General features: G+C 38.7%; 1 long non-coding RNA gene across 1 annotated transcript in view; it reads right to left on the bottom strand.

The window, feature by feature from the left end:
- The window catches only part of LOC119886972, a 97,439-nt gene that overhangs the window by 59,609 nt on the left and 14,965 nt on the right, over positions 1 to 22,865 (bottom strand). The gene's annotated exons all lie outside the window — the stretch shown is intronic.

Genomic DNA, 22,865 nt, shown 5'->3' with positions numbered 1-22,865 from the left:
TATTGAAAGAAATATCTGACACACACACGGTTCACTTTTAACACATTAAGAATAATTCAAAGATTATTAGAATATTTTTCCATCTTATTGAATAGGTCAAATTGAACATTAGTCAGAGTTAATGCACTGTAATGTGTCTTATTTTATGTTAATAAAAAGTTACAAAAGCGGTATAAGAAGTAAATGTTTATGTTTCATTTCTTGTTAGAAGAAGAGCTTTTTTAAACAAATTGTCTACTGAAATAATGATGTCATTAATTCATTAAATATTGAGTCAGACAGAGAAGATACTTTTTAGAAAATGCCTCCACTCATTATTATTATTATTATTATTATGCTAAACTATGCTATGTTTGTTATACTTTTTAGTACTAATTTACTACTGTCTGTTTCTCTCTGTAACAGTGAACAGGTATTGAAGTCATTAGTGGTCTGAGGGCTCCTCCTCTGGTGGCTTCATGTTACAAGTGTTCAGGCACTGAGGTTTTTGTTCAGGTCTGCTGATGGTTTGTGTTATTGTGGATCTCTGGCACAGTAATACACAGCAGTGTCTTCAGGCTGCACATTCTGTCCGTTTAGAGTCACTCTGTTGCTGGAAGAGTCTAAGGAGATACTGAACTTGTTCTTTAGGGAATCTTTGTAGGATGTTGTCCATCCAACACGTGCACTTCCAATACACTCCAGTCCCTTCCCTGAAGGCTGTCTGATCCAGGCTGTGTGTGAGTTGCTAACAGAATGAGAGACCTAACAGGTGATGGTCAGACGTTGACCTGGCTGTGTCAACTGTTCACACTTCACACCTGTTAAAAAAAGAAAATGTTTAGTAACAAATGATCAAGTTATACTGCAAAAGAAGAACTGCTGACTTTGACAAATCCAGAGAGACTCACATCCAGCTGCCAACAGCAGCAGCAGAGCTACAGAAAACATGGTTTATGTTGAAAGTGACGTGCTGTGAACTCCACTGACAGCCTGATGGGAAGTTTTTATAGCTGAGTAACAAGGAAGGTCACTGAGTTTGCATAGAATCAAACACATGAAGCATCAATGTTGGTCTAACTGGAGCCAATAGAAGAGTCTGTTGACTGTTATTATATCTGCAGAGTGAAAACATGCCTGGAAATCACCTCTGCTTTACATATGATAATTTAATTCATTCACTACACATCAAAATGTTCCTGCATTAACAGAAATTAAACAACTGTTGACTTTTAATGTCTGTATTGATATCATTTTAATATTAAAACATTATGAAAATGATTGCAACAACTATTAGGATCATTATTACTATTCTTAATGTCAATATTAACAAGAGTCAAGGATTATGCAAAACTTCATTAAATTCATTAAAATCAGCATTGTGATAATGATGATGTGCACCGAAGGACCAACTACCATTAACACTTCCCATAAGCCATATTATCTAATTATTAAAAAACACTTTAAATATAATTTAAGCTGTTTTGTGAGATATATTATGTATTACCAGAACCTTCTACATCACATTGATGATTAATTTCAACTGTCTGAGCACAGCTTTTTTGAAACATTTACAACATGTACTTATTTGTTCATTTAATTACTACTGTAGCCTACTTATTGCGAGAGAGAAAACCAGTGCCAGCAGCAGGATCATGTAAATAAAATGAAAGTTATGTAAGTGTGCTTGCATAAAATAAATTTAATGGTTTCTGGTTGTTGACATGACATGGCAATTTCACTGTCACAGAAGATTAAAATAAATAAAGATTATTTTGTCATGATTTAGAGTGCAGTAAATGCTTAAACCTTTACCTAACCTGTTGTTGTAAAAGCAGCTTTGTTATTAGTTTTCTTACATTTTTGAGCCAAATCTCAAAATTGTCGTTTGATGTGACTTTCTCAAGCATGGTTACGGAAATTACAACTTTTATAAAATAAAATGACTGAATGATGAATGAATGTTGATAAATACTTCAGGCATGATGTTACAAGTGTCTATTTTAGTAAATGACAATCATTTAGTATTTTATCCATATATTTCTAAAAGCGTAGGAGCTTGATACATTTTGTCACTGAAAACCACGTCCTGTAGTGTGACACCATATCTTAATTTAATCGGCCAATTCAACAGACAACCTTATTTAGTTGAAAAACCCCATTCACTTTAATGGTTCTGAAGCCCATGATGTGCACATGGTAAGTTTTGGTCTCAGAATAGTTCAAATATTTAGCTTTTTCCAAACCGCTATAAAAGTGTTGTGTTTTTTTGTACTTTGGTGTGACAGGCCTAAATTATATTTTTTAATTCAAAACTGTATGTTAAAGTACATAATTATAGAAAATGTAGCTAACGTGTGCCGCTAACTGCTAATGACAGGTTAGCTAGGTAAAGCATGGTCATTAACTGGCACAAACAGGCTGAAACATCCATCCTCATCCTCTGGTGCCACACCTGTAACTGTCAGAGGACAAAGATGTCACACAAGAGGACAAAGTCTCTTTAAAATGCATTTTAAATTATTAATTCAGATTTGTTTAACTCCTTTGTATTCTTTTGTATAAATTTTTTGTGTTTTTAAATGCAAAAATTACAGTAAAAAACACAGCTATTTTGCAGAAAATTTGTACTGGTATAAAGTGTCATGAAAATAAGTAATGTGAAATGTGAAACTTCATTTTTTCTTTTTTAGATAGGAATAAATGAGGGAGATAAATGGTTGGGAGAGAGAGAGGACACTGAAGTATAGAGAGAAAATTAACAGGGATCCACACAGAAAGGAGTAGGTCCTAAGAGAACAACGAAGAAAGAAAAAAATAAATAAATAATTTAGTTTTTGAACAACTTGGGTGACATTGATATTGTTTTTTTTTATCAAAATTACATTACAATTACAAAATTTCACTGGGTTTGCTTTATCAAGGAGTCAACTTTGATTATGTCGATGAAAAATTGTTTGTTTTGTTTTTTAAAATACGGTTGAAATTGATATTGTTTGATTCAACATGACATATTGAAAGTTAAATAAAACAGCTTTAATGTAATACCATTTATGTCCTCTTTAATGCAATGACTACCATTATTGTCCTATAGTGTGACACACATAAAAGAACCAAAAATGTGTGTTTATCTCAAAATATCTTTAATAAAAACAGTTCAGTATTTCAGCAGGAGAGACATAGTGATCACTCATCATAAATTTGTAAAACTTTCAACAGTTTTGAAAGGATGACATCAAAGTTTACTTTTACTTTTATTCAAACGGTGCAAGTCCAAGTTCAATTCATGGGGAAAAATAGTGTTATTCTATATTTCATAGCCAATAAATAACAGTATATGAAAAAAGGGTCTTACAATTAAGATGAATCTCTTTCATGTTTGTATATTATTAAAGACTTTTTTTTCTTAATTTTGTTATGTCACACTAGGACACATTTCCAGTGCAGTTCAGCAAAAATAAAAAAAATAAAAAACAGGGAAAGAATGAACAAAATTAGTGACCCCTTATATTATTTTAAAAATCTGATTTTACACAAATATTGTGTTTTAGATGAAAATGTTTTTTTTACTCCGTATTTGTCAACTACCCATTTACAGACTCTAGTGGAGCAGCTCCTTCAGGGTTCTTCATCTTGAGATCAACTTCTTTTCTGCTGAGATGAACTGACACTGACAGATGGGGCTGCAGTCACTGCTGATGGTAAACACCTTACAGTCAAACTTTAATATTCAAAATGTGCTGAATCAAGTTAACACATGACTTATGTTTAGAATAGAAAAGCATCAACTATCACAGTATCCAGTGTTCATGAGCAGCAGGAGTGTTAAGCTTTAGTTCAGTCCAGGGTTCAAGTGTCGGTCAGTTAAGATCAATGAGAACACCAGATCTGGGTGTCTCCTTTTAGAAACAGAGGAGAGAGAAACTTGACACTGACTGCCCTCTAGTGATTTTATGAAGCTGCACGAAATTATTTTCACTCTCATATTATAACTAACTTTAGATTCCACACAATTTACAGACATTAATGCATCTAAATTTGTAGACATGTATAGAAATGTTTAGTCTTTCTTTTTGTTAGTGTAATTTCAACAACCATAGTGTTGTGCTGTCTTTTATAAAAAAGTGATCTTTATTGTGTTTTTCTTTAATATGTTCATACGTAATGTAATAAGGTTTCTCAGGAACAGTTTACAAAAACATGTAATGCAACATAAAGTATATGATTTAAGTACTATAAAAAAAAACTACAGCTGCTGTCTGTTGTTGTCTTTGGAGATGGTAAACCGGCCTTGAACTGACTGAGAGTAGTGTTTGCTGCTACCATCACCGCTACTGATATAAGTGATCCACTCCAGTCCTTTTCCAGGAGCCTGTCTGATCCAGCTCATCTCGTAGTCACTGAATGTGAATCCAGAGGCTGTACAGGTCAATCTGAGAGATTCTCCACGTCTTTTAACCACTAGTTCAGATTCTGTCAGAGTCTGACCATGAACACCTGTCATATCGAAGAAAGACATGCATTTAATGCATTACATTAGTAGGATAAATTAAAATATGTCACATTAAGATCAGTGAAGATCTTCACCTGCCCAGCAGACAGTTAAAAGCAGCAGTCCTGTCCTATAGTCCATCATGTTAAACTGCGTGTCCACTGTTCTCTGTCATCCTCTCTGCAGTCAGATAAGTAGAGGTGGAAGACATCTGAGTTTTGCATTGACTCCTCCTCACAAGGGAGGAACTGGATTTGACTTGGATCTCAGTTACTGTTTGGTGAAACTGGAGAATCAGTGTTTACTGTACATGAGTGATTCCTCCAAGAGTTTCATGTTTCACTATAATTTACACAATAGGTGGATAAACATTACATAAGTTAGTTGCTTTTTTATTAAGTCTGTATGGCAACAGTTTTTTCACCCAAATACATTTTTTTTAAAAAACAGCAAATATCACTAAAATGTTGTTCATCATGTTATACTGTTAATTTTCTCACAAAGTGTTCATAAGTCAAACCTTTTTCATGACATTAGGGAAAAGAAAACCCCTACAACCCTATACAAATTAAGAAAACTGTTAAATATTAATTGTAACTCCTGAGTACATGGATACCATGATTACCCAGGCAATACAAAGAAATTATCGTCATCTCCCGAGCAGCCGGGAAGGGGTGGCTGGGTGACTGTCCGAAGAATGAATAGTCGTAAGCATTCAAAGCCCACGGGTCACCACCAACCTGTTCCCGTTTCTAACAGATTTTCCCCACTCAGCGACACACCCGCTGAGAAACCAACTCTGATCATTGGCAGCTTGGCAAGTTAGTGACGCCAGCAGCCATAGTTAAGTGCATCCCTGGGACCAGAGCGGGCGACATGAGTCTTATTTGAAACTGCTGGCTAAGGATAAACGTAAATACAGAAAGATTGTTATTCATGTCGGCGGTAATGACTCCCGGTTACGCCAATCAGGGGTCACTAAGATTAATGTTGACAAGTGCAAAAGAATCGGAGAATTAAATGTGGACTCTTAAACATCAGATCTCTCTCTTCTAAATCAGAATCAGAATCCGCTTTATCGACAGGTATGTGTACACATATAAGGAATTCGACTCAGGATTGTACATTGCTCACAATGTGCTTACTCGTACAGAAATACCATAACACAATAATAAAATAATAATAAATAAAATCAGACACAAACTACAGTATAGACAACACTAATGCTAGTAAATTAATTAATATCGGATTATGATATTGATTTATATTGTCTTACTGAAACCTGGCTGGGTGATGGAGAATATGTTAGCCTAAATGAATCCACCCCTCCCAGTCATATTAATCCTCACATTCCTCGAGGCACAGGCCGAGGAGGTGGAGTTGCAGCTATCTTCGACTCTAACCTACTAAACCTAAACTAAATTATAACTCATTTGAAAGCCTTGTTCTTAGTCTTTCGCACCCAAGTTGGAAATCACTACAACCAATTCTATTTGTTATAGTTTACAGAGCACCTGGCCCGTACTCTGAATTCTTATCTGAATTTGCAGTTTTGGTCAACTTTAGTCCTTAAAACGGACAAAGTTATTATTGTAGGAGATTTTAATATTCATGTGGACGTTGAGAATGAGTACTGCGTTTATCTCTCTGTTAGATTCCATTGGTTTCTCTCACTGTTTTAACCACACCGTCGACCTTGTTTTGGTATACGGTATTTAAAATGGACCATTTAATAGTGTTCCCACAGAATCCCTCTTTATCTGACCACTGTTTGATAACTTTTGAGTTTGTATTGCTGAACTACACGCCATTGGGAAAAAATTTCAATACAAGATGTCTGTCTGATAGTGCTGTAGCTAAATTTAAGGATGCGATTCCATCAGCTCTAAATTCACTATCAAGTCACAAAGTAACAGAGGACTCCTATGCTAATTTCAGTCCCTCCCAAATCGATCATCTTGTTGATAGTGCTGCAGGCTCGCTGCGAATGACACTCGACTCTGCTGCCACTTTAAAAAAGAAGATATAAACAAAGATGGTTAGCTCCATGGTATAATACTAAAACTCCCAAATTAAAGCAAATATTGCGGAAACTTGAAAGGAATTGGCGTTCCATCAAACTGGAAAACTCGTTTAATTTGGGAAGATAGTCTTAAAACTTATAGGAAGGCCCTCCGTAATGCCAGAGCAGCGTACTACTCGTCATTAATAGAGGAAAATAGGAACAACCCCAGGTTTCTTTTCAGCACTGTGGCCAGGCTGACAGAGAGTCACAGCTCTATTGAGCCATGTATTCCCATAGCTCTCAGTAGTTACGACTTCATGAGCTTCTTTAATGTTAAAATTCTAGCTATTAGAAACAAAATTCACCAAGACCTGCCCTCAACTGGCACCAACTTATCTCTTAACTCCTTAGAAACAGCTGTAGAACCAGATACATGTTTAGACTGTTTTGCTTCCCTCAATCTTTACCAACTAACTTCAATAATTTCTTCATCTAAACCATCAACCTGCCTCTTAGACCCCATCCCAACTAGGTTGCTTAAAGAAGTTTTACCCTTAGTCAGCACTTCTATACTAGATATGATCAATCTATCTCTATCAACAGGCTATGTACCACAGTACTTTAAAGTAATTAAACCTCTTCTGAAAAAGCCCAAACTTGATCCGGATGTTTTAGCCAACTATAGACCTATATCTAACCTTTCATTTCTCTCTAAGGTTCTGGAGAAAGCAGTTGCTAAATAGCTGTGTGACTTTCTACAGAGCAATAGTTTATTTGAGGATTTTCAGTCAGGATTTAGAGCTCATCATAGCACAGAGACAGCACTGGTGAAAATTACTAATGAAGTTAACTTGTTAACTTAGGTTCGGGAGCGGGGCCACGCCTCAACCACACCTCCAATCATCTGTCAGGCTAAATATACCGCTCAGCCTGCCCCACTTGTTTCAGATCGCTCGATGCAAGACAGTCAACGACCCACCTTCAACAGCACACGCTCAACAGCATGCTGTTTCAGATCGCTCGACCCACCCTCCCTTTCCCTTCATCTATTCATCAGCTCATCTTCTGTTCCCTCCGTCCTCTCTTCCCTGCTCCCTTCATCCCCTCATTTCTTCCTGTTCAATCAGGGCACAGCTCTCTCATGTCTCATCTAGGTACCGTCCGGGGGGCTTGAAATAAGCTCGGGAAAAAACCCTTCCGAGACGGAACCCCCACACTGAGGCTCCGTGCCCAGTCTCCTGTACACCCTCTCAGCAGACGACATCACCACCATCACCCTTCCCCTCTAAATGCATTAATCCATCCTCCATAGTCCATGCATTCCATATTCGCATGTACCTCTAAATCACACATTGTTGTGGCATGGTCCTTGCTAGTGAAATGACCTCCTAATTGCATCAGACAAAGGTTCTTAGATCTTAGTGCTGCATTTGATACCATTGACCATCAGATCCTATTACAGAGACTGGGACATTTAATTGGCATTAAAGGAACCGCTCTAAGCTGGTTTAAGTCCTATTTATCAGATCGATTTCAGTTTGTACATGTTAACAATGAATCCTCCATACATGCAAAAGCCAGTCATGGAGTTCCACAAGGATGTGAAGAAGAAGAAGAAGAAGAAGAAGAAGAACGTACTATATTGTCACATACACATAGCAAAATTCATCCTCTGCATTTAACCCATCCCTGAAGGGAGCAGTGGGCAGCTACAGTAGGCTACTGCCAGCCACTGAGTGGAGAACCTTCATAACATGTTTTTGATGGTGGGGGAAACCGGAGAACCCGTAGAAAACCCACACAGACACGGTGCAACACCGTGTGCTCGGACCAATCCTGTTTACTTTATATATGCTTCCTTTAGGCAATATTATTGTCATGTTTGGCTGAGGGAAGGGAGGGGAACTGAGGAGTGTGGACCCAAATGCAGATAACGGCAAGGCGAGAGGAGGATGCTGTTCGAAATAAAGTTTTTCAAGTAAACTAAACAGGCTTACATGGAAGCTCGGGGCAAAAGGTCCAAACAAAGCAGAATCCAGAACAAAGGTAAATCCAACAAAGAGTAAATCCAAGGAAGGATCCAAGGTCCAAGGACGCCACATAGACAAAACTGAACTGAGGGTTCACCGCCAGGGTTCATTGTATACCTATAACACCATAGCGGGTAAAATCTACCCGCTATAAAAATACAGTGATTTTGTGATTATTTCTGCTACATGTTGCTCCAACACACTTTGGGAAAGATTTAGCACATTGGCTGTGCATTTCCTATAAACACCATCCCCATATTTCAGGAATTGACAAAAAGTTTATTCCATTCTATTCATTGTCTTCACCGTGCAGGTTGATCACTTGCGCTGCGCATCTGTGAAGGGCACGTTCACAGCTCTTTTGATGTCATAGATGTTATAACCTAGTTATATTCTAAACACAGCTTGAATTTAAATGCAGCATACAATTTACAAAAAAAGACTGACTGTTGTAGTGTTTTATAGGCAGCTATAATAATAGCCTCAATGTCAGATAGTTCTTACTTTTCTGCTTGTTTTTTCGGACTCCATCGGGCATCCAGAGAATAACACATAGCTACAAAAGTTTGAAAGTCCAAATAAAAGTAGGCTATTTATTCGAAAGAAACGATTATTATAAACTCCAAAATTCCTAGTAAATTTTTACCCAGTGGAAAGATGTATAATGATCACTTTTACTAAACAATATACAGCACTGGAAAAGTTATAGCCGGTCAAAAAGCTGGAGGGAGCCGCACGCTGTCTTGAAGGGACCGGAGAACACACCTCTATCACAGGAAAAAACTAGACCACTGCAGCATTAGTTTTGATGATCGTGTAGCCTACACAAAAGCTATAAGCAGCAGCTTCCATGCATGTTTACTTCATACAAGTGGATCACTGTCAGATAATGGCCGTCAGATGCAGAATCAACCCAGATTTTCAAATTCAAATTAGCTTTATTGGCATGAATGTGTAACAACAATATTGCCAAAGCATCATACAAACTACGTAAAAACAATCAACCCCATACATTTCATTAAACAAGTAATTAAAGCGTAAAGTAATTAAAGCGTAAAAATTCAAATAAAATAAATAAATAAAACAGTAATTATGTGTGTGTGTGTTAAAAAAATAAACTATGTTAAAAATAAAATAAATAAATAAACCAGTAAGTGTGTGTGTTAATTTTTTTTATATAATAAAAATTTAAATAAATAAATAAAACAGTAAGCGTGTGTGTGTGTGTATGTGTGTGTGTGTGTGTGTGTTAAAAACATAAAATATATTCAAAATTACAATTAAATAAAGCAAGTGTAATGCCTGTAGTGGGAAAGGGGTTGCCAATAGCAACATAGCATGTTTATCTAAACCCACGACATGAACAGCATGAAAATTACTGTATTTTATAAACTGTACCTGCTGGCGCTTAAAGGTATAAATGCACGTTTTTTAAATCTGGCTTTATCTTGACATTTCTTAACAACAGGGGGTGCTACATAACACACTTTTAGGAAAAGCCAGAGACTGGGGGACTTGAATATTATATTGAAACAAAGATACATACAATCAAAAAACAGCTGCGGGTAAATTTGACCCGTTGGCGGTTCTAGTGTTAAACGCACAGGCAAAAGATCAGGGAGGGAGTGCACAGGTGAGACTCATGAGGAACTAATTAGGCACGCAGACAGACAGAGTGAACATGGCAGAGTGAAACAGGAAGGCGTAGAAACCAGACAGACCATGAAACCAAAACAGAGTCAACCAGAATACAGAATAAACCAAAAACACAAGCAGACAGATCCATAAGCAAAAGTACAAAAAACAGGTAGGTTATAAACTGAATATAGAATGAACAAGACTAAAATAAACTAACAAAACAAGAACAAAGCTAGACGAGAAACGCTGATGATAACAAAATAAAACAGGAAGCAAAGCATGCGACAATACTCAAGGATGGACAAGACATCAATAACTAAGGACAAGGAACACAAGAAACAGAGGCAAACAGAAAGACACATGAAACAATGGCAAAATCAGAAACACAGGGACAAATACAACTAAAACATAACCCACAACAACTCTTATAACAGTACCCACCTCTTAAAGGTATACTATGCAATTCTGCCAAGACTTTATGGCTGCAGCCTGGAGCCTCTCGTCTCATGCCCTCCCGCCTGGTGCCTTCCGCTAGTTTCTATGATGCAAAATAAAAACTCACGTCTGGTTCGTTCTGTCTTCCTCGTACTTTGGTGTTTTTGAATTGAATAGTTACTGTTTTCCACCAGGGCAGTAAAATGTGAAGTTAAGCTGCTGATGTGAGCTTCCCTGCTGTTACCGTTTTATACAACAACAATATTCATCAGCTGTTTGACGAAGGTAAGGGCACATTTCTGTCCACGTAACAAAGCCATAACAGAGGCTGGAGAAGAACTACATGAAATTACAATCCAACTACATATTTTTTCTACCAGAGCAGTAAAAGTTTAGCTGTCTGATCTGAGCTTCCAGCAGGAAGCTGCTGTTTTATTGCCAATTAGTGATCAGCTGATTGTCTCACCAACTAACAAAACCAAAACAGAGTGTTGGAGAGAGAGTAACTACATGAAACTAATCCAACAAAATATTTTTTTTCCAGCAGGGCAGTAAAGGTTTAGATGTCTGATCTGAGCTTCCAGCTGGAAGCTGCCGTTTTATTGCCAATTAGTGATCAGCCGATTGTCTCACCAACTTAAGGGACAGCCAAAACAAAGCACTGGAGAGAGAGTAACTACATGAAATTATTCACACTACATATTTTACACCACAATCCAAAGCACAGCGCTGGAGAATAAACCAATCCAACTAACCTTACATGATTTTTCAACCAGGGCAGTAAAAGTTTAGCTGGCTGATGCTTCCATGCTTTAAGCTAACGTTACGTTTTATTTACTGATTGTCTGGTAACCAGCAAAGCCAACCCACAGGCTGGAGAATAAGAAGGTGACATGAAATTAATACAGCTACATATTTCACACCACTGACGGGGGAAACACGTGACAGCTCTCTGTGATTATGGCCAGTTTCAAGCTATAGTTATCAAACAACAGCTTTCATTTGTATCTAAGGTTTGACAAACTTAAGTTAATTACCTGTCCACAACAGACAGCTTCAGCACTGCTTTGAAAACATCTGTTCCACATTATAGCCTTCTATCTGGGAAAATCCACAACATCGGTGATTTCTTCTGTTAGCTGTTTGTATCTGTCCTGACTCCATCTGGCTTCATGGTATAAAGATCCACAGGCTGTCGGCTCTCGTGCTAAATAACACGTGTGTGCTCGTTCATTGTCCAAATGTCACTTCAGTTCTTACTTCTAATAAACTAGAAGACTACTCAGAGACTGCTGATTGTTGTTAATATTATTATTAAGCTTGATAGCTGAACGCTATAATATTTGATTATAGCATTCAGCTATCAAGCTCCTCTCCTGTGGAACCAGGTTCCAGTTTGGGTTCAGGAAGTAGACACCATCTCCACATTTAAGAGTAGGCTTAAGACTTTCCTCTTTGATAAAGCTTATAGTTAGGGCTGGCTCAGGTGAGTCCTGAACCATCCCTTAGTTATGCTGCTATAGGCCTAGACTGCCGGGGGATTTCCCATGATGCACTGAGCTCCTCTCTCCTCTACTTTCTCTCCCTCTGTATGCAACCTCATCCCATTATTGCATGTTACTAACACAACTTCTCCCCTTTCTGGTAGTCTTGTCCTTTCTCGTCCCTCTCCTCTCTCCTCCTATCACTTCCTGCAGGTGTTTCAGGCTCTGGAGCTGTGGAGTCTGGATCTGTGGCTGCGGGTCACCTGCTGCCCCCGTGTTCCTGCTCGACACCCTCTGCTACAACGACTATTGTTGCTAGTCTTATTGTTATTATTGTTATTATAATCATTAACATTACGACTGTTACCATTAACACTATTATAAATATCTGTACCATTTTTCATTTAGTCTATAGCAACATCACCTTCACTGTCTGTACCTCTGTGTGTATATTGTGTAGGCTGCCTCCCTCCCCTCTCTCTCTCTCTCCTTACATCCCTCTCTTTTCCTCTCTGTTCCTCTCCTGCTCTCTCTCTCTCTCTCTCTCTCTCTCTCTCTTTCTCTCTCTCTCTCTCTCACCCCAACCGGTCGAGGCAGATGGCCGCCCACCCTGAGCCATGGTTCTGCTCGAGGTTTCTGCCTCTTAAAAGGAAGTTTTTCCTTGCCTCTGTCGCCTAGTGCTTGCTCTTGGTGGGAACTGTTGGGCTTCTGTAAATAACATCACAGAGTACGGTCTAGACCTGCTCTTTTATGAAAAGCGCTGTGAGATAACTGTTGTTGTGATTTGGCGCTATATAAATAAAATTGAATTGAATTCTACAGATGCATTTAATGTAGTGATGGGCGTCTACACTACACTGAATAATATAAGCAGAAGAAGAACGCCGTGGTGACGAAACGCGCTCTGTAGAGCTGTCCGTTGTCGTCTATGGTAGAAATATATAACATAACAGATATAAATGGCTCATTCTAAGGTAATAAAAACATAATGGCTCATTATGGAAGGTCTTTATACACCACTGAAAACATAGTTATGGATATTATATTGCATTCCTGTCAATAGATCCTCAGAAATATTACACACTGAACCTTTAAGTGTCTTGCTCAGGGACACATTGGTGTCTCACAGTGGATTTGAATCCGGGTCGCTCAAACCAAATGCATGTGACTTATCCACTTAGCCATCACCACCCCCCCATCAAAGTGTTCAGGCACTGAGGGGTTTTGTTCAGGTCTCCTGATGGTTTGTGTCATTGTGGCTCTCTGGCACAGTAATACACAGCAGTGTCTTCAGGCTGCACATTCTGTCCGTTTAGAGTCACTCTGTTGCTGGAAAAGTCTAAGGAGATACTGAACTTGTTCTTTAGTGAATCTATGTAGCTTGAAGTGCATCCAACACGTGAGCTTCCAATCCACCCATGGCAATCCAGTTGCCATGGGTTTCCCCACAATTAATAAAATTCAGAGACATGGGTTTCGACTGGAAGGAAGATTTATTTAAACAATTAAAAAAAACAGGCTTTGGGCAATTTTATTTGCTGCACAAGCGCAAACAATAAAAACAGATAAGATGTAGATGCCAATACTGCCAGAAATGCTAAGGAATAAAAGCACACAGTTAAAAACACCTCAGCATCTACAGGAGCCAGACCTGCAGGGGGGTTACCTGTGGGCCACCCAGGTACCTTGACACCACCACTCACACTGGTGCGCAGCCACCTAAACACAGCAAGATACACACAAATGCCACACAATAAAACTAAGTTAAGCATGCGCACACAGCTGTCATACACACCACCACATGCAGTGAAGGGGAAAGGGGTTCCCACAATCCACCACCCTGTCCGTCTGGCAGAACACTAAAAAGGGGAAGAAATGGCTAACAAGCTGAGGGAAATCACACAGCCAAAAAAAGGGAAGACAGCCACACCCTTAGTAGACCTTAGTTGGCAAACACATTCACAGGGGCCCATCCACCTGTAACAAATCTAATAAAATAAGAATTGACATAAAAATTCAAGCACGAATAGCATCAGTGGCTATACAACCCTAAAATTACAAAAACATACCTGCTAAATACCTGACAGATGATCTTTACCTCAAACAATGCAGTAAATAGTCAACCCAGCTCTGACTCCACCTCGTTTACAGATCAGACGTTTAGGCCCACTGCAAAGTAAATCATGTTATCAAAAGGCACACAAACTAGTAAACTTGCATAGCTCTACTAGACAATCTTTTTACCTCAGGGTTATCAACAACCACCACTGCCTTCTCTGTGGTGAACTTTAGCACAACAGGCCATTCAGCTGACGAGGTCTGGACGACAGGTGGCTTAAAATACCTGTGATTAAAACAAATTAAAACATGTTCACAAAAGTTAAAAACATTGTCAGCCTTGACTCATAACTTCTGCAAGACATACCTGCTCTCTAGCCACACTGGAACACAATGCCTACAGAGAGATCCTGAGTGTTCTCTATCAGAGATGCTCACAAGTCTTTGAGCTCGAGTCCAAGTCAAGTCTCAAGTCTCTCGTGGTTATTACGAATGCTGTATCACCTGCTGCGTTCAATCCAGGTTGCTAATAAAACTGCATGGCTATATGGAATTCTGTAACTGTAACCTGTAACCATTTACAGAACACAACCATGTAATGTGCAATGCAATTATTGACAGCTTCTTAAATACTGCAAGTCAACACACTCCCTAGACTCTTAAACCCAGTGTAACGTTGACTAAATAAAACTGTGACATTGCATAAACAATAAACCTGTAACCTGTTTTTAACTTACAGAGCACAACCATGTAGCCTAATGTACAATGTGTCAACAATTAATGACTTATTATAAGCTTATAAACTATAAGTCAACAAACCCTGTTGACTCTCAAACCCAGTGTAAGTTATAACTAAATAAAACTGTAAAGTTACAAGGTCAATAATAAACCTGTAACCTCTTTCTAGCCAACGGCAATAATTAAGGTGATGGCAGCCAGCAGGACGTAAATAATTACGTTTATCGACCACCACAAGTTTGGCAAGTACACAAACGCTCATTCATCTTTTCATAACGAACGACAGTCGGAGTAAACCTCCCGTAGGTCGTAGCTTAAGCAAGAAGCAAGCTAACGTTAGATGGCCAATGCTGAGTGTACGATGAATGGCGGAGTAGCTGCCGGTGTTTGTTGTCCTCTCTCACGTGCGGCCGCGGGCAGCAGATGATACGTGTTACGTAGGCAGGTTATAGGTAATGGAGGGAGGGAATAACAGAGAGCTCATCAGACGTTTCCTAAAAATAAACATTGTTCACGAGTCCCAATCCTGGAGTCCGAGTCGAGTCTGAAGTCTTTTGAGGACGAGTCTCAAGTCGAGTCTCAAGTCACTGTGTGTGCGACTTAAGTCGCCATCTCTGTTCTCTATAAATCCACTCTTAAAGAGGCACAGGTGTGTGCCTGCTTCTACAGAGACAAGGGGGTGGAGCTTCACTGAGAGGCTAAACTATTAATGCTTTAATGTATTGTATTAATAACTATTTTATATTAAACCATTATGTACATTTTTAGGTAATTGCAACAATGATAAGATCATTTTTACTAATTTAACATAAATATTGACATGAGTCATGGATAATGGAAAACATTCATTAATATTAGCATTACAATAACAAGAAAAATACAGTAATAGTAGTTGGAATGAAAAAACTTTCAACACTTAATTTTGCTGCAGGTTTGCATGAAATACATTTAACAGTTTCAGTGTTTACAGACTCTAGTGGAGCAGCTACTTCAGGCTTCCTGCTGTTTATCTTGAGATCTACTTCATGTCTGCTGAGATGAACTGACACTGACAGATGGAGCTGCGGTCACTGATGATGGTAAACACCTTATAGTCAAACTTTCATATTCACACTGAAGTCAAGTTAACATGACTTTTGTTTAGAGTAGAAAAGTATCAACTATCACAGTATCCAGTGTACATGAGCAGCAGGAGTGTTAAGCTTTAGTTCAGTCCAGGGTTCAAGTGTCAGTCAGTTAAGATCAATGAGAACACCAGATCTGAGTGTCTCCTTTTAGAAACAGAGGAGAGAGAAACTTGACACTGACTGCCCTCTAGTGATTTTATAAAAGAAACTGCAACATTATTTTTCACTTAAATTCTACATAAGTTACACTATTGTGTCTTAATTTGTTGAAATGTGTAGTATTTGTACTGGTTTATTTTTTGTGCTGCTGCTGTTTCATAAAGAAGTTTTATATGTTTAATGTTTAGTTTTGGTCTTTTAATTAGCAAATGACTTTATTGTGTTTTTTATGTTTAATATTCTGTAATAATATTCATCAAGAGCAATTTTCAGGAAATTATACAATGTATTATTTAAATATATATTTACGTAATGTAAAATATCAGTATAATAATAATGATAGTATATAAAGCAACGTATACAACAACAACAATAAAACAAAAAATAGAGTGTATAAATACTATGAAAAAAATTAATTCTTGAGCTCCATCAGCACAAAAGATAAGTACTGTAGGTTTTTGTACAGCTGCTCAACCAACTCCAGTCACTGTGAGTCTCGAGCACAATAATAAACAGCAGAATCTTCAGTCTTCAAACTGTTCATCTGCAGATACACCTGCTGTCTGCTGTTGTCTCTGGAGATGGTAAACCGGCCTTGAACTGACTGAGAGTAGGATTTGCTGCTACCACTACCATCATCAATCCAGGCAACCCACTCCAGTCCTTTTCCAGGAGCCTGTCTGACCCAATCCATTTCATAGCTGCTGAATGTGAATCCAGAGGCTGTACAGGTCAATCTGTGGGATTCTCCAGGCCTTTTAATCACTGGTTCAGATTCTGTCAGAGTCTGACCATCAACACCTGTCAAGAAGATAAAAAATCATCAAGTGAAATAAGCTGATGACACAAATAAAATTTGATCAAGATCACTGAAGATCTTCACCTGCCCAGCAGACAGTTAAAAGCAGCAGTCCTGTCCTATAGTCCATCATGTTAAACTGTTTGTCCACTGTTCTCTGTCATCCTCTCTGCAGTCAGATAAGTAGAGGTGGAAGACATCTGAGTTTTGCATTGACTCCTCCTCACAGGGAGGAACTGGATTTGACTTGGATCTCAGTTACAGTTTGGTGAAACTGGAAAATAAATGTTTACTGTTAATGAGTCATTCGCTGACAAACACATTATAAAGTTGTATTAAAATTGCTTCTAATTAAGCACAGTCTGTTTCATGTGAAGACTGTGACAACAGTTTATCAAATTCACAATACCCCCAAATAAGTATTTTTAAGTGGGGGTACCAGCAGAGTTTCAGGAGCAGGACCTCACATCAATGACGTCACTCCCGGCTTTCCATAAATCAGCCCAGGCGCTACTGCGGATTTCCCTATTGTAGCTTCCCCACAACACTTTCGAATGTCTATTCAGCTACTGCAAGCATCATACATCTTCTGTTTGTCAATAAATCATTTAATCGTATCTGTTGATTGTGGTCCTTGATAGTGAATTACATTTTAATAGAAAAACACAAACAAATAAAACCTTTACAAATATTTCTACTCTAGCATGACTATGTAATCTAATACATTTATGAGAATTAATACCCAATTATAAATTTTAATATTCAGAAAATATTAATCCATAAATCTCTTGTTTCGGGGCACCACCGGAGTTGTAATTAACCCAGAGACTCCGTAGCATTTTAATAATTATACAATTATTCACTAGTGATCAGTTAGCTAATTATCGCTCAATTATCTTAAATCAATAAGTCAGTCTCATATCGAAGGGGTAAATTCTCTTGGCAGGGACTTTGAGACAGGCAATACACACACAATTCCTCGATTACAGTGAATTTATTAACTAACTAAGGTGATATAAAAATGCGGTTACATACATCAAAGAAATAAACAATGGCTAAACAATGAGAAGGGGTTCTATTGTGGGGAGCATTTGACTCATACGGCGGAAGAGAACTAATGAAAGTAAGCTATGAGGTTTAAGAGTTAAAAAGATAATCTATTAACACTATGGGACATCACTGATCACAGAATGCCTTCTTTTGCCTTACGGTGGGTCGGCGGCCTGCCTTGGCCTGTTGCACGGGTCCCACACTAGCTGCCCGATTCCTGGCTTTTTGCTAGGGAATTCTCCGGGGTTCCCCGTGTTTGGAATGAAGAAAAACCCTCAAGACCGAGGACAGCCAACCCGTCCTCGGTCTGGCAATTAGGCTGTCCTTTCAGGTGTCCTTTGTTACTGCTGGTGGGACACGTGGCTGCGTCCGACCTCCGTGAGCTTAGCTCGACGCATAAAGCTTAAAAAGAACTTGGTCGTTCTTGAATTAACTAGTGTAACTTAACGGACTGATAACTTTTAACAAAACAAAATAAAGAAAATAAAAACAAGAAGTAAGTTGGTTTTGTGGAGAGGTCAGAGGACAGCGTTTGGCCTTTTGTTTGTTTGAAATGAAAAAGAATAATATAGAAATTGCAACACCTAAATGTGATTCAGGCAATCTAAATTTGAAAATGACTTAATTTGAATGATCTTCAACAGTTGATTTGACAGGCTTTGTTTCCGGCTGAGAAGACTGTCTTCTTAACTTTTAATATGTCTATAAAAAGAAAAGAAAATCTATTTGCGCGTATTGTTATCAAATATCTTCCGACAAATCTTAATTGTCACACGGCTGTACTGTTCTTAGAGAATCTAAGGAAGACACATGAATGGCATCAGATTATTAGACATGATAAATACCAAGAGACATTTATATATTAAGGGCATTTCAGACGATGGCATGTAATACTTATTTTGTCCACTAGGGGAAGCTCGGGTTACATGAGGATAGCTCTGATCAATCCTAACACAATCTTCTCAGGAGCTGGGGAATTTAGTCATTTTTAACCTTAAATTTGAGCTGGAAATTAATCGAGTATAGGGGGACATTTCTTTATCATCATTTCTAAAGGAAGTATCAGAAAGTATTGTGAACAAAGCATTAATTACACATAAAATGAAGGAATGTCATTAACCTTGCTGAAAATTAAAACACTGCAAAAATTAACTTGTTTAGATTCTTTTCATCAACAATTAACAACAACATGGTAACATAAATACTCAAATGTAGTGGAGAGACCCAGTCAACTAACTTTAAAGATTTAATTAAACAAGGTAATGCTTTGAGTTTTGAGGAGACAGCAGTCTTTGTTTACACAAGAAGTTCAGGGCTGTCACTGGTGTCCTGGAGTTACTCACCTGGGCGTGAAAGGAGAATATCCTGTGATGTGAGGTAATTAAACAAAGAGCAAGGACAGTTGCCATGGTTACGTGTGTGGAGGGCAGTTTAGGGTTTTGATAGGCTGTTCATGAGAACGCTAATCTCTGTTCATTGTTCCTTTTGTCAGTTTAACAGTCAAGCACCGCGTTATCTGGCTGCGGCATCAAAAGGTGGCCAGTTTTACGATCAGGCTGCTCAGAGACACCACTTAGGGACAGCGACCCTTTCACATTTTCCTTTGGGTCTCTTCAGCCATCTGATTGAGTCTCTGCAGACCCTTACCAAACCCCAGGCGATGTCTCTAGTTTTTGCATGTCAAAAGGCCAATCTCCAGGGGAGGAAAACTTTCCTACCCCCTCCCTTTTCCTCAGAGAGAGAGAGGGAAGGGATTTTTGTGTCTCCAAATTATTTGATATCCACACTGTTGGTACACTACACTACTGTTGATTTTTTCACAAAGTGTTTAACAGTCAAGGACATCATGTGAAAGAAAACCCCAGTTAGAATTAAGTGAAGAAAACGTTTGGGATTGTTTTTTATTATATAAGATTTTCAGGAAAAACATGAAACCCCTCAGCATATGCGTTCCATGAACAGCAGTGGTTTTCAGTCAATACAAAAAAAATCCACTATGTTTAATTTCTTGTTAGACGAAGAGTCTTTTTAAATTTTGACAAAAAACCTTTCAGAAAAAGGCTCCACTAAGTATTTAATATTATTATTATTGTAAATTATAATGAACCATGTTATATTAATTTAACCTTTTCACTGCTAAAAAAAATTTATAATAGTATAATTTATTCTTCACTGTGAGAAAACATACAATGATGTATCATTGATTGTAATGTCAGAGTATTTAAAGTGATGAAACAGTTGCTGTTAAATTACATGAAGAACATTTAATGAAATCTGTAGACTATTTCTCACTATAACAGTGAACTTGTGTTGAAGTCATTAGTGGTCTGAGGGCTCCTCCTCTGATGGCTTCATGTTACAAGTGTTCAGGCACTGAGGGATTTTTGTTCAGGTCTACTGATGGTTTGTGTTATTGTGGATCTCTGGCACAGTAATACACAGCAGTGTCTTCAGGCTGCACATTCTGTCCGTTTAGCGTCACTGTGTTGCTGGAAGAGTCTAAGTTGATACTGAACTTGTTCTTTAGTGAATCTTTGTAATATGTTGTCCATCCAAACGTGCCCTTCCAATCCTCTCCAGTCGTTTCCCTGCAGGCTGTCTGATCCAACCTGTGTGATGGTTGCTAACATCATGGAGACCACTTTTTGAAGGTCGCTATCTCGTCTCAGAATGAAACCGCATTTCTGCTCGGTCTTGTCACAGTCTCAAACATATTGGATATTTTTTATTTCAAGACCAGTCAATACCACAACTTTTTCTCTGTATTTTCTGCAGCCGCATCTTTTAATAGACAAGCTGCTTTGTGATTTTAACTTGCCTCACCAACTTGTTTGATGGATTTTAGATGTTTTACTGTAACTGTTCGAGAGCAGAGGGTCTTTGTACATGGTTGTTCTTCAGTTTCCATAGTCATCTCCACAGGTGCATCCTTTCACCCCTTCTCTTTATTAGGAAGCCCCCAGGGGAGCAACTATTTGGTTAGGGTTTCTGATCACACTGCATTGTTGTCACTTCTCCAAATTTATCGCCTTGTTTGAATACAGTTGGCTTAACCTATGTTTTTTAAACAAAATTATTTTTGAGGCAGTGCAGTGGTGCAGTGCACCGTCACCTCACAGCAAGAAGGTTGTGGGTTCAAACCCCGGTTGCCCTGGCCTTTCTGTGTGGAGTTTGTATGTTCTCCCCGTGTCTATGTGGCCCTTAGCTGTAAGTGTGACTGCTTGTTTGTCTATGTGTGGCCCTGCGATGGATTGGCAACCTGTCCAGGGTGTACTCTGCCTTCTGCCCAATGTCAGCTGGGATTGGCTCCAGCCCCCCTGTGACCCTGTACGCAGGATAAGTGGTGATGGATAATTAATTATTGACTTTAGGCAAAACGGAGATACTTCTTCAGAGAGCAACATACATAATGACAAGCAGGTAATAGAAATACTTGGGTACTCCCTTTGATGACCATCTTAAATTTGATATAATCGCAGCGGCTATTGTGAAGAGTCGGCAACAGAGACTTCTCAGAGAAAGTCCTTCTCTGTCAGGCCAGTCATCCTGTGTCTTTCATTGAGATCCTCAACTACTGGTATTTTATTATTATGCATTCAGATTCTGGTTGCACATGTTGATCGAAACCATAGAAAAAAAGGAAGCCAAAACCAGAGCGTCAGCTGTTGCTTTCACATGTGTATGTTTTTAGAGTCACTGTCATTCTCTCCTTAGTTAGTGTCATCTGACTTCATATCTTCTACTCCCACCTATAGGTCTTTGTAAACAAATGTTCTGAGGAGTTTTTGTAAAGCCTCTCTGCTTCTTTTAACCAGTGTGTGTCTTTGGCACAGTAATACACAGCAGAGTCTTCTGGCTTTAAGTTGGACAGTCTCAGATAAGCCATGTTGTTGCTGTTATCTCTGGTGACTTCTATTCGTCCTTGCACACTGCTGGCATAATCTGTTCCACTCGCATCACTGTAAACACGTCCAATCCATTCCAGTACTTTTCCTGCAGGTTGTCTTACCCAGTGCATACTGCAGCAACTAAATGTGAAGCCAGATCCTCTGCAGGAGAGACTGAGAGTCTCCCCAGGCTTTTTCACTACTGAACTGGAAGGAATGGACTCCATACTCTGACCTGTACAACCTGATGAGATGAAAGGAGAGAGGAACCACAGAAGAAAGTGAGACAGTCATCTGGGAAGTTTTCTGGGATCACTGACTGACCATCAGTCGATGTTGTCTGATAAAAGATAAAACAGCAGGAGAACTCACAGGGCAGAGAGAGAGAAACCAGCAGAAGAGTGAGTGTGTTGATCATCCTGAGGCTGGAGATGTGACCTCTGATGCTCCACACAAAGTACAAGAGCAGTCAGCAGGACAGAAGTACACTGCACAGACTGAAGATTTGCATCAGGATATCATGTGGAGGGAGGGGCTCATGCACAGGCTCTCTTTTAGAGTTTAATTTTACTGAATCATTTATTTATTTTCATTTATTCATGGCTTTAATGTAGCTGTAACTGATCAATGTTGGACACAATATCACATCAGAAAACGGACATTTTAATAAATTGATTTACTGATTTGTATATGTTTTGTTACTGCAAACACAAGTGAGGCTTTTAAATGTTTCAGTATTAAAATTGTGGCTGTCTAAAGCCACAGACACTTGGAGCCTCAAGAGGAAATGAACTACTTAAGAACTGAAACCTGTGTGACAATATGCAAAACAACTAATTACTGTAGTGCACAGGAAAATATCTGCTGGTTGACCTGTCAAATAACATATGTGAAAGTGCTCTTTTATCCATCCATCCATCGTCAACCACTTATCCTGCATACAGGGTCGCGGGGGAGCTGGAGCCTATCCCAGCTGACATCGGG

The sequence above is a fragment of the Micropterus salmoides genome, unplaced genomic scaffold (assembly GCF_014851395.1).
Source record: "Micropterus salmoides isolate LMB-PRFRI ecotype aquatic unplaced genomic scaffold, ASM1485139v1 Ms_hic_scaffold_10, whole genome shotgun sequence".
In the NCBI taxonomy this organism is placed as follows: Eukaryota; Metazoa; Chordata; class Actinopteri; order Centrarchiformes; family Centrarchidae; genus Micropterus; species Micropterus salmoides.
This window is presented reverse-complemented; position numbering and strand designations above follow the sequence as displayed.